The sequence below is a fragment of the Pantherophis guttatus genome, chromosome 10, assembly GCF_059756535.1.
Source record: "Pantherophis guttatus breed Tessera chromosome 10, ASM5975653v1, whole genome shotgun sequence".
NCBI lineage: Eukaryota > Metazoa > Chordata > Lepidosauria > Squamata > Colubridae > Pantherophis > Pantherophis guttatus.
In genome coordinates, this window is record NC_142072.1 from 15,712,758 (window position 1) to 15,725,296 (window position 12,539).

General features: G+C 47.5%; 1 protein-coding gene across 12 annotated transcripts in view; it reads left to right on the plus strand.

The window, feature by feature from the left end:
- AHDC1 (AT-hook DNA binding motif containing 1) overlaps positions 1-12,539 on the plus strand; it is a 273,276-nt gene that overhangs the window by 80,938 nt on the left and 179,799 nt on the right. For 2 of the 12 annotated variants that reach the window (XM_087876926.1, XM_087876927.1), the window contains exon 1: positions 4,273-4,368. The exons of 8 other annotated variants lie outside the window; for them this stretch is intronic. The gene's annotated coding sequence lies outside the window, so the exon portion shown is untranslated. Of the gene's footprint in view, positions 1-4,144; positions 4,369-5,614; positions 5,712-12,539 lie in introns of those variants that run through there. 2 more of the 12 variants (XM_087876930.1, XM_087876929.1) reach the window with 2 other exon arrangements.

Genomic DNA, 12,539 nt, shown 5'->3' on the forward strand with positions numbered 1-12,539 from the left:
GTCAAACTCAAGGCCCGCGAGCTGGACCTGGTCCAAGGGGTGCTTAGATCTGGCCCGCGGAACCACCCTGGATACAGTGAAGGATCGGCCTGCGTTGCTTCTGCCTCCCGGGCTACATTTTCAGCTGCGACAACCTCCTGCAGCCCTCTGCCAGCAAAAACTGAGCCCAGGAGGGGCCGTGAGCTCCGTTTTCGCTAGCAGAGTACTAGCAAAACAAACTACTAGCAAAAGTGGCATTTGATCACACGAGTGACGTCAAGCTGGCCACCCCCACCCTGGCCACGCACCCCTGCACCCCCACCCCCACCCCGAGGTCAAACACAACCCTGATGTGGCCCTCAATGAAATTGAGTTTGACACCCCTGTTGTAAAGAAAAGGAATCCAAATGTGCTGCAGAAAACTCCAGAAAACTGAGTGTGATTTGGTAAGCTTTAAAAAATAGATAAAGCCATTGAAAGGGGGCGGAATTGAAAAATACATAGGGAATAGGATCCTGTGTCTTAACCCTGCCACTTCTAGGCGTCTGGATTTTAGTTTCCAGAATTCACAGCAATGGCCATTCACAGCAATCCACAAAACCTGGACATCACCCAGGTTGGGAAAGATTGGGTGAGGCCTTCTTCGATGAACGTAAGATAAGAGGATTTTTCTGCCACAGCTAACTCTTTGTGGGGCAAGAGCAGTGAAGTGTTTCTGTGAAGTTTAGATTCTGAATCTCCCAAAAGACCAGGTTTATTTTAAAATGTACTTTTACCCAAAGTAAAACTTAGTGGTACACTCCGGGTGTCCAACTTCGATAACTTTAAAGACTTCAACTCCACGCTGGCTGGGAAATTCTGGGAGTTGAAATCCATAGGTCTTAAACAGTGGTGAAATCCAAATGTTTTTACTACCAGTTCTGTGGGCGTGGCTTGGTGGGCGTGGCAGGGGAAGGATACTGCAAAATCTCCATTCCCACCCCACTCCAGGGGAAGGATACTGCAAAATCTGCATTCCCACCCCACTCCAGGGGAAGGATATTGCAAAATTCCCATTCCCACCCTACTCTGGGGCCAGTCAGAGGTGGTATTTGCCAGTTCTCCGAACTGCTCAAAATGTCCACTACCGGTTTTCCAGAACCTGTCAGAACCTGCTGGATTTCACCCCTGGTCTTAAAGTTTCCAAGGTTAGACACCCCTGCTCTAGAGGTTGCAAACAACAACAACAAAAACCACCTACCACCTCTAAAGTAGCTGCAGGCAAACTGTAGGCGTTGAGTTGCCCACTGTGATTTATTGTGTTGAATGAACTCATCCAATTGTGGTTTGTTCCATAAACCCTAATGAAGGAAATAGCTTACTATGAGGCCCAAATCCACCTTCTTTTAACTTTGCACATTGTGGCGTAGTATATAATACTCTACACAGATGTTTGTTCCCATAAAAATAATTCTAGCCAGCATTTAGGCCTCTCTTGCCTGCCACTCCTCCAGCACTGGGTGGATGCCTCCTTTTCCAGCTTGTTAAACTGGAAGCAAAACACCCTTGATAAGATGAACGGCATTCATCATCCGTCTCCCCCCCCCTTTTTTTCTCTCTCTCCCCCTTGGCTATCTTGGCAGAAGATTGTTCTTCTAAAGCTGCTATTTGTATCAGGATGAACTCTGTCAACCCACCACCACCACTATTGATGTCAGTGAAGATTTATCAAAATTGCACTGGAGGAAGAAAAGTTTAATTTTCTTGCCCTGTGTGCTGGGATTTGCTAATTATTAAACTCCTTCCTGACTGTTTTGCCTCTTGATATAATGGGTGTGAAAAAGGCAGCATCCTACTGCATCTTGCAACTTGGTTGGAAAAGTTCCGTTCTCACAATTCACAGGACCTCCCAGATGGTGGTGGTCAGCCTAACTGGGAGACCCTTGGAGACCTTTAACTCCCCCCCAAAAAAGGTCATTCTGAAGTTTGAACATTATTTCTCCCGGACGACCATGTGCATTTGTCCTTTTAAATGTGTTGCAATGTATTTTATTTGCTTATGTGACACAACTGGGCTGTCAACAGGAAAACCCTGATGATTGAAGTCTACTCTCAACCAGGAGCTAGGTAACTTTTGGCAGTCATTTTCACTACATAGGGTGGTGGTTCTAGGGAAAAATGAGAGGAAGGAGTGTCGAATGAATGAATGAATGAGTAAATAAATGCATGCCACAGGATATTTAGCCAAGTTTCAGCTGGGTGCGTTTTCCCATCAAGTGAACAGAGATACACAGAACTAGCAAGTTAAGTGTGAGATAGTTGTGCAACTAGTTTGCACTTCATGCCTCTAAGTTGGTCTGTGGACTGGCACCAGTCTGTGGCATGCCAGCAACCGGGCTGCACAAACATTTGATGCCCCATCCATGGGATGCAGGCAGCATACAAAACCACGCACCCTCTGGTCTGCAGAAAACCGTCCCTGGTGCCCAAAAGATCAGGGGCCACTGCTCTAAGGCACACTTTATTTAAGAGCTGTGGTGACGCAGTGGTTAGAATGCAGTACTGCAGGCTACTTCTGACTGCTGGCTGCCAGCAGTTTGGCAGTTCGAGTCTCACCGGCTCAAGGTTGACTCTGCTTTCCATCCATCCGAGGTGGGTAAAATGAGGACCCAGATTGTTTGGGGCAATATGTTAACTCTGTAAACCGCTTAGAGAGGGCTGTAAAGCATTGTGAATCGGTATAGAAGTCTATAAGTGCTATTGTTATTGCTATTGTAAGTACAATTGAGAAATACCTATTGTGGCTATGACAAGGTTTGCTTGGTTGTTCATTTCTCTAGCTTGTTTTTATTAAAATGCGCCTCTTAAAGTACGCCAGACAAAGAAAGCGAAGATCCAGCAATGCACTATAGTGAATATTTTAATATATTTAATATTTTAATACAACAAATATTTTAGTGGCAACTTGTTGCTGGTTGCCCCAAATCGACTAGGTTCACCAAAAGGTTGTTAGCTTTGGATTTGGCTGAGTGTATTGCATGACCTGAGCCATGGTGGCTTCTTGAACAAATCAACATAACCTGGTGTGTGATTCCAGCCATTATTTCAAAACCGTGGCCAGCAGTCCTAACGAGCAGAAAATAAGTTAGCGCACATTTTAAAAAGCCTCGGCCGCCTGCGTGAATGCAAAAAAAAAAACACTCCCTTTTTAAAGGGATTGAAGGGCTGAGAGAAAAGCAGGGCTTCGGAAATAGCAAATAGTCGGGTCCCTTTTTCCAAATCGGGGGTGGGGGTGGGGGCACTCCGAAGGGCTCCCTCCAGCTCTGGCGCACACGGGGATAAAGGCAGGCTGCTTAAGACTCAGGAGAGAGAGAGAGAGAGAGAGCCGCCTGCTTGTGCCTGCCCAGCGCCAGGACTCCACTCCGGGACTCGGCAAGCGAAAGGCAAGTCAAGACTTGCTGCGTGTTCCCAATTTGGGAGCTGCCCTTAATTGGGCCACGAAGGACGCTGCGAATGAAAGCCCTGGATATTTAGGAGCTTAAGCTGGAAATTCCTGGAGTGCCGCCTGAGGAAATCGCGAACCGGGCGTGGGTTATTTGGGAGAAGAGGAGGAGGAGGAGGAGGGAAGAGGGACTTCTGAAGGGTTTCAGAGCCCTGCGGATTTGAAGCCCTCCTTCCTCCTTAGAGCAAGGCCGGCTTTGGGAGTTTTTCTTGCCGCGGGGGAGTTGTGACTTTCACCCCCCCCCCCGGCGCAGCCCCCCCCCCCATTTCTCCCCTCCGATGGGGGAGAGAGAGAGCGAGAGAGATGCCAGCCGCTCCTGATCCAGGTCCTCTTGCGTCTGCTGCCCCCAGCTGGCTCTCGGTGCGCCTCCGCCAGGAGTTCGCGCTTCGCCTCCACCGCCGCGCGCTCCGGAGGCGACCTGGCCGTCTCCCGTGGCGGGGTTTAGTGGGGAGGGAGGGAGGTTGGCAAGAGCCAGTCTTTCCCTAACATTTGCCGGGGGGGCTTCTCTATTCCCCCTCCCTCCCTCCCCCCCCAGGAGTAGATGGGAATTCGATTTTTAGTTCTATTTTATTTTATTTTATTTTTTTATTTTTCCAGGACTGCTCGCCCCTCTCTCCGGCATTGCAGTGGCTGGAACTGGCTCCGGGGAAGCCTCGCCAAGGAAAGCAGGCTGTTGCCGGAACCAATTAGGCTGTAGCCAGCAGGCAGAGTTTCAGCCCCTGTTCTTTCCGGCCTCTTTCTCTCTTCTGGCCCTTCTGTCTTTTTCTCCCTCTCTCCCCCCTCCCTTCTTTTTTTTTCCATCCCTCCCTCCCTCCCCAAAGCCTTCTTTCTCCCCGCCTCCGGGAGCTCAGTTGCCTCTCCGTGCCTTTGCCTTGTCGGAGCTTGTTTTGGGCAACGCGGAGTTGCGAGTGAGTCATGCCGCGCGCGGAGGGGATTTTAAAAAAAACGCGTCGGGGTTGCCGCTCGGCACCTGAAGCGCTGGGGAGGGGAAGGGAAGGGAGGGGAGGGGAGGGGGGTCGGGAGAAAAGGAGGGGCTTGGGACCGGGGAAAGGAGGGCTTTGCCCCGAGCCCCCCCCCCGCTTCCCTCGTGGGGTAGGGTGGAAGTGGGGTTTGTGTGTCGGCTTGGCGCGGCAGGGTGGAGGGTGTCTCTCATTGCTTTTCTGCTCGGAAGAAGCCGCTCTTTTGTCTCCTGCCCGGGGAGTTCCAAGGACTTCAAGGGAGTTGCAGGGCTGACGTCCCCGTCCCCCCCCCCCAAATTTTGTGGGCTTGCAGTTGAGCGTTTGTGTCCTGTTCTTTGCTTCAGGGGAGGCTGCTTTGGAGCGTTCTGGCACCTGCTTGTGGAAGCAGATTCTCCGGGGAAGGAAGGTAGAAGGTTGAGATGTTAGCGGTTCAGACCTCAGTGGTGGCCTTACGTTTCTTACAAGCCTCGCTGCCCCGCTTTTTAACGCAGAGTGGATTCTGGCGCGCCTACCTTGCAGGGTTGTTGTGAATGTGGCCCTGAGATCTGCACAGGAAGCCTTTTTGGAGCCTTCTGAAAGTTGACCCCCATCAATGCCTGGTGTGGTTAGAAGTCTGCCTTTGCAAACCCCCCCCCTCCCCACTGCTCCCTGCTCTCCACTCTTGAGACTTGCCTTGTAACTTGAGCCTGGAGACCATCCAGCCTTCTTCCTGCACCACCCACCCCATCTGGGACAGGAGGGCCAAAGGCCTCTTTCCATTTCCCTGGAGGGTAGGGGGTGGGTGGGTGCGCCTGCGCCACCAGCCGGCTTGTCACTTTTGGCTGAAGCCGCCAGCCGCTGAGTCACCGACAAAACTTTAGAGCTGTTGGAACTTCCTGCGAGCTTGCAGGGAGGTAGGGAAGAGGAGCCAGGTGGGGAGCCAGGCAGCAGAGCAGAGAGAGGGGTCAGAGGCGGCTGAAAGTTTTGGGGCGGAAATGCGGTCACCCAGTTTTCTGAGGGTGGCATTCAACCAAATGACAAATGGGGGGAGTGTGTTTTTTGCACAAGGAAGAATGCCCGCCGCCTCTCTCTTTGAGTCTTAACACTTGCGGTGAGAGGGGTGGGGGGTGTTTCTCTGGAGGCAGCCAGCATCCTGTTGTCATACTGTCCTTCACCTCTTCCTCCTCCTCCTCCTCCTCCTCCTCTTTAATTTTAGCTTTGCCATGCCTTGAGCTACACAGCTAAGACGTTTCCAGCACCACTGAAGAGAGAGAGAGAGAGAGAGGCAGGAAGGATTTAGGTCAAGCACTTGAGTGAGTAGAAACAGCCATCTGTGAACAACGTGAAGGCCACCCAGGGCTGAGAGATGGGAGGGAGGTGCAATGGTTTTTGTGGGGGGGGGGGGCGGAGGAGAGGAGGGGGGTGGTCTCCAGAGGTTGGGCAGCAAGCTTGGCTTTTAAAGAAATGCACAACAGGCATCTTCTCTCTAGCTTCCCCCTTCCCTCCCCTTTCCTGGCAGATCGTTATCCTCCATTTCACGTATCTCCTGGAAACAAACCTGACCAAATCCTTCCTTCCCGCCTTCCTTCCCTCGCCCCCCTCCCTCCCTCCCCAGCACACAGATTCACAGAGCTTTGTCAAATGAAGGAGAAAGCTGTGTTGGAACTGTTTAGGCAAAGCTCCAAGTTCATCCTGACATCTTAACAGGAAGAGGGGTGGGATGTATGTAAGTGTGTGTGTGTTTGTGTGTGTGAGAGAGAGAGAGAGAGAGGGGAGTGGGAGAGAGCAGGCGCTCATATGCACATGTGCCTAGGCATATTTGCGTGTGGTTAGCATGGAGTCAGAAGGAGATAAAACGAAGCTTGGCCAGAATTAAACCCGCTTTGGGGGAGGGAGAGGGAGGGGAGGGGTATGTGCAGGAAAAGTTCTGGGGTCCTGATGAGAAAGATGGTCTGACTGCTGCTGGAAGCTTTGGTGGTGATGGTGAAGCACAGGAAAACAGCCACAGAACCGGGCTGTGGTATGTAGGAGGAGAAAGGAGGAGGCCCCTGAGGTGCTCCAGATGAAAACGGGGGTAGGTTTCCTCATGGGTAATCCTACAAGAAAATGCATGCAGGAGATAGCTCTGTTGCAATAGCGAGGGGTTCTTGGTGCTCTTTGAGCTGGCTTGTTTTCTTGCCAACGTTTCATTATTTATTTTATTTATTTATTGGTTCGATTTATATGCCGCCCTTCTCCGGAGACTCAGGGCGGCTTACAATGCGTTAAGCAATAGCCTTCATACTTTTGTATATACCTGCTTAGTAGGGCTTTCAGGCCCCCCTAAGCGGTGTTTTTTTTAATACAAAGTCAGCTTATTGCCCCCACAATCCGGGTCCTCATTTTACCTACCTTGAAAGGATGGAAGGCTGAGTCAATTGAGCCTGGTGAGATTCGAACTTGCAGTAATTGCAGGCAGCTGGTGCTATTTAACAGCACTTTAGTCTGCTGCGCCACCAAGGCTCTTACCCAAACTAGGTAACCTCATCGGTGTTAGTGATGATGATGAGGTTACCTAGTTCGGGTCGCAAAACGACTGCAAGAAAACAAGCTCAGAGAGCACCCAAGGACCCTGAGCTACAAATGTTCTCCTCGATCAGTTGCAATCCTGCGTGTCAGTGGCTCCCTTCTCAGGAAGCAAGAGTTTTGGGTAGTTTTCCTCCGTGGTTGGGAGTTGAAGGCAGCCTTGGAAAAAAATGGCAACAACTGTGGATTTGTTGGCTGGCCTTGAGAAAGTCTCTCCCGCCCGCACCCCCTTCTTCTCTCTCAGCCTTTCTTCTACATCTCTGCCCAGAAAGTGGTTCGTGTGGGTGGGTGGAAATTAAAAAAGAAAAAAAAATATATCAAAAGTTTGCCTCGGTGGTGTCTCAGTTCAAAGGCGATGTGGAAAATTCAGCCTGGTGTTGGGGATGGGAATTGGCAAAGAATATCACCCTTGCTAGGCTTGTGTTCTGCATGGGGTGGGGGGGTTTCACAAAAGGGCCCTAAGGTATTGTGTGAATCAACCAGGCTGTGTTGTTACCACATGCTGAACCCCAAAGCCGCTTATTTTTTTGTGTTTTTTATGCAGAGTGCAAATACAGACTGAGCTCATGTAGTTAGTTTATGGTTTGGAATGTCTTGCCAACCTATTCAGTTAGGTGGGTAAAATGTGTTAATTTGAGGTAAGCATGATCTCCAATACTCAACCATCTGGTGGGAATTGCAAATCTGTCTCTCCACTTCTCAGAAATTTTGCTTCCTGAAAAATTAAGATGGATCTTCTGCTGGATCAGAAGACATCTTCATATTGACCAGGGTTTTGTTTTTGGAAGCCTGGTCAGATGCCTCCAAGAAACTCACAGGCAGGTCATGAAGACTAAAAGACCTTCCTCCTTGTTTTCCTTTCACTGAGCCATCCAAATTAAAAGCCACTGATAGGTGTATCCTTGTGTGAATTTTTATCATGCCTCCCTCCACAAGCTGTGTGAACAAGGGGCCATCTCTATATCTCGTGGTAGCTTTCTTTAAGTTACACGTGATGTGTAAAAAAAAAAACTCCTTTTCCTCTGTCCTGCATCTGCTACCAATTAACCACACTAGGTGACCCCGAGTTCCAGTATCATGAGACAGGAAGGAAACATTTCTCTGCACCATGCATAATTTTACAAATCTCCCTGTCTCCCCAGTCCTCTTCTTTTGCACCACCACCTGGAAAATCAAGAATGTGTTGCATGTTGAAGAGCTGCTCAGATAGGCTGGGGTATTTTCTCTTGCATCTGGTGGCCTCACAATAAGTATCCATAGGGAAAATGGTGCAAAAATTATTTTTTTTAAAAAAAAGATTGCTTGAAGCTTCCTAGGACTCCTTCTTAGGGATCCTGCTGTGGTCAAAAGAAACTCCAAATTTTTTCTACCACTTGCATGCCCATTGCTACATGTCTCCCTGGCTCCGTTTCCTCACTTGGCATTAGCACATCCATTTGGTCTGCCTTTGCTTGAGGGTGTTCACTGCTTTGTCATGGCAGAGGAAGGCTCTACCTCCAGTTCTATATATCTATGCTTCACTGTTCGTGTATTGGCAGATCTCCTGAGCATCAGGTTGGGTGTCCTTCATGCACTTTGAACCTGTTTGGCAAAAGTAGCAGGCAAGGTACTTTCTGCTTTGAACAGAAGGTCTGGCCTGGCTGGGTCTTAAGAATAGGAATTGGATTCTTTCCCAACTGGAATGACAAAAGAAGTAACAGATGGAAACTTTTCAAAGAAAGAGCCATCCTGGAACTAAAGAGAAATTTCCTGCCAGTGAGAACAATTGATCAGTGGGTTGGCTTGCCTTCAGAAGTTATGGGTGCTCCATCACTGGAGGATTTTAAGAAGAAATTGAACGACATTTGTCTGAAATGGTATAGGGTTTCCTCCTTGGGCAGGGGGTTGGATTAGAAGACTCCCCAAAGTCCCTTCCAAGTCTGCTATTCTGTATTCCAACCTGTCCACTTTTAAGAATCTTATCTTGCTTTTCTAAGGGCCATTTTCTCATGGCAAAACTGGATATAACATGAATAAGTCTGCATTTCCCCCACTCCCATTGACAGTTAGGGGATCTTGTCTTGCCACAGAAGTTTTAAAGTAGTGTAGCATGTAGCGATGAGGATAGAGAGTTCTAGCACAAAGTTCTGGACCGTGTTTAGCATACATGCATGAACAAACCAAATTCTATCAACCCTGTTGTAAAAAAAAAAGACTATTGCGTTTTCCAGAAATGGACTTTTAAATCAACCCTCTTTAGATGCCAATAATAATATCTGGAGCAACACCATCAGTATTGACAAAAACCACAATCAGTCCATTTCAAAAGGCAGTTTTACCTGGAAAAGCTTACATCAGTGTTTCTCAACCTTGGTAGCTTGAAGATGGGTGGACTTCAACTCCCAGAATCCCCCAGCCAGCACTGCTGGCTGGGGGATTCTGGGAGTTGAAGTCCACCCATCTTCAAGCTACCAAGGTTGAGAAGCACTGGCTTACATCCTACGCTGATACCTTTAATACCACCAAACAACAACATCTGTCAGTCACAGATACTTGGGAAGGATTCGATAGACAAAAATGCCAAATTGAGTCTAAACATCTGGCTGACTATATGACAAACCATAACGAATAGGATTTGCAGGTCCTGATGGGATGGTTTGCCACTCCTCACCAGTGAATTGATGAGCAACATCCAATGAGTGCCCATAATGGTTTGTCGCTGATAATTAAAAAAAAGTGGCCACCATTGCATTCATTAAAACTGAACATGAAATAAATGTTTCCAAGTTTGGCCATTTAGAAGGTAGAATCTTTCCAGTTGATAGGAGTAAACTGGGTGAGGGAAATAGGGATTAACTAGGAAACAAGTCCGTATTGTAGAAAAGCATACCATCTAACAAAGCGTAAGAGTTTGGGTGCATATCATCATGGGTCTGTTAACTACCTTTTGGGCTGCTTTATTGACCCTACAAATTTATTCGTGCAATGCAATCTAGTTACTGAAGCCAACCATTTTCTGGATTTTCACACTACACTGAACCATAAACTAAGCAGTGGCCTTGGTTCCCACAGCCTCCTAAGCCATAAAGTATAAGCCAAGGTCACCCATATAGTATGAATAGAGCTGCTGTGATCGTAATTGAACTTGGGTTAAGCCCATTGTGCAGAGATAACTATGTCTATTGGATTTTAGCACACCCAGATTTTTCTTCCCTTTGTTTTCATGTTTGCAATCGTGTTATAAGAAGCCTGAAGTTGCACTTGTGTAGGTACACATCTTTCAGAGTCTCTTATGTGGTGTGTTTAGAAGGTGTAGGATAGAAGGAGGAAGGTGCTCAGTGTCAGGTTATTTTCAGAATTACGAAGTACCCAAGCCTGGGGCTCAACTTTTCTTTTGACCAGAAATACATCGGAGAATATACTATTGGCTGCTTTAAGTCTCTAGAAAGAGCAAATGCAGCCGGCCATTTTACTTATTTATCAAGTTTTAAATTTTATGATACACTATTTTGCCGTGAAATCCAGAAAGTTTTCCCTCTACAACCTTGTGCAATCTTGGGGAGTGTTTGTGCGTATATGCATTTGGTTGCAAGTGCAATTTTAAAGTTTAGAAAGCCAAGTTTTTTAAAGGAGATGCAATCGTAATGTCTTAATACATAAATCTATCACGGTTTTAGAGGTTTTGACAAAAGAGCAAATTAAGATTGTGGGAGTAGAATTGGTGGGTTGTGTTCGCACAATATACTAAAGCTGAAATTGGGGAGAGCGGAGAAATTAACTATCTGTGGTATGACAAGCAATCTCCAAGTAAACTAGATTGCCATGACAAGCTGAGATGGTTAGATTCCCATAAGACTGAACCAGAGTTCTCCACCATCCCATCCCATCTATATACTACTAAATCTCTCAGGTTTGTCCCTTCATAATCTTCTACTGGGTAAAATGGTCATCATAGGACAGACATTTTTCAACCAAGATACCTCAAATGGAGTAACTTATCAAATGTATCTAAAATCCAGAACCCATCAACCTATTCTCCAAAGCACCTGAAAGCAAGGCAAGAAGCAATGGATGGAAACTAATCAAGGAATGAAGCAACCTAGAACTAAGGAGAAATTTTCTGACAGTTAGAACAATTAATCAGCGGAACGACTTGCCTTCAGAAGTTGTGAATGCTCCAACACTGGAAGTTTTTAAGAAGAGATTAGATAACCATTTGTCTGAAATGTTATAGGGCAGTGATGGTTAACCTTTTTGGTGCCAAGTGTCCAAAGTGCGCATGCATGTACACAAATGTACGTGCATGTGCCAGAACCCCCAAAATGCAATGTGAGCACTCCCCGCGCTCCGTTTTGGGCCTGGAAAGCCTCTTGCACCAACCTGCATCCCCCCATGCATGTGTGTGTCCCCCTGCACATGCACGCGTGCATGTGCGGCAGAGATCTGAAGACCGGTTGGCCGGCGGGAAGCACGTGTGCATGCGCAGTGGAACTGGGCTGGGGCAACAGCTGGCCACCTGTGTGCCACCTGTGGCACGAGTGCCACCTGTGTGCCACCTGTGGCACGAGTGCCATAGGTTCACCATCACAGGTATAGGGTTTCCTGCCTGAGCAGGGGGTTGGACTAGAAGACCTCCAAGGTCCCTTATACTGTTACCAGCAGCCTACCGGTTTGCAGGCTCATCCCACCTTTCTAACCCTATCTTAAGACGTGCAATGTTTGGAGCAAGGTGTAAGTTTAAACGCATTTAATTGAGTATTATTAACGCAGGCTGACAGCCCTCTCAAACCCAGGTCTTCCTGGAAACGCCTGGAATAGAATCTGGTACCTTTCAATGTGCAAAGCAGACACTCAGTTGCTGATCTGTGCATGCCACTGAGAATAAAGAGGAGGACACAAAAGTCTGCTTCCCTTCTCTCTGAGGACGATAGCAACATTCACAATGCTGCAGGAGTGGAAACATCACAAAGGGGTAACCTGTCAAAAGCTTTCTTCACAGCACATTTCTGCTGGAAAGAACCGTTCTTTCATCTTAAGACAACTGGGTCTCTCCCCCCCACCCCCATATATTAAAAAACATGCACACATCTTTTGCTGAATAATTATGTCCCCAAATAAGTGGATAAGGTTTTAGGTGGCATCTCCAAAGCTTTTGCTTGCTCTGCCCATGGGTTGGGTTAAAAAAAAAAAAAAAAAGCTGGCAATCTTTTATTATTATTTTTTACAGTATTTTAAAAAGGAAAGAACTTTCCTTGCTTATTTATTATTTTTTTATGCTTATTTATATTATTTCTTAATCAAATTTACATAGCCTCCCCTATTTCACAACTCTGGGTGGCACAGAACAATGTATCTCCTAGGACAGGGGTCTCCAACCTTGGCAACTTTAAGCCTGGCGGACTTCAACTCCCAGAATTCCCCAGCCAGCTTTGCCAGTCCGCCAGGCTTAAAGTTGTCAAGGTTGGAGACTCCTGTCCTAGAAGCCACAATATTGCTCCTTCTGGAAATGTACATAAATTAGAACGTATCCATATGTGATGTTGGTCAACACAAGACCTTGTGTATTTTACTCTCACCTGGATCTTTGGCCGAAGCTG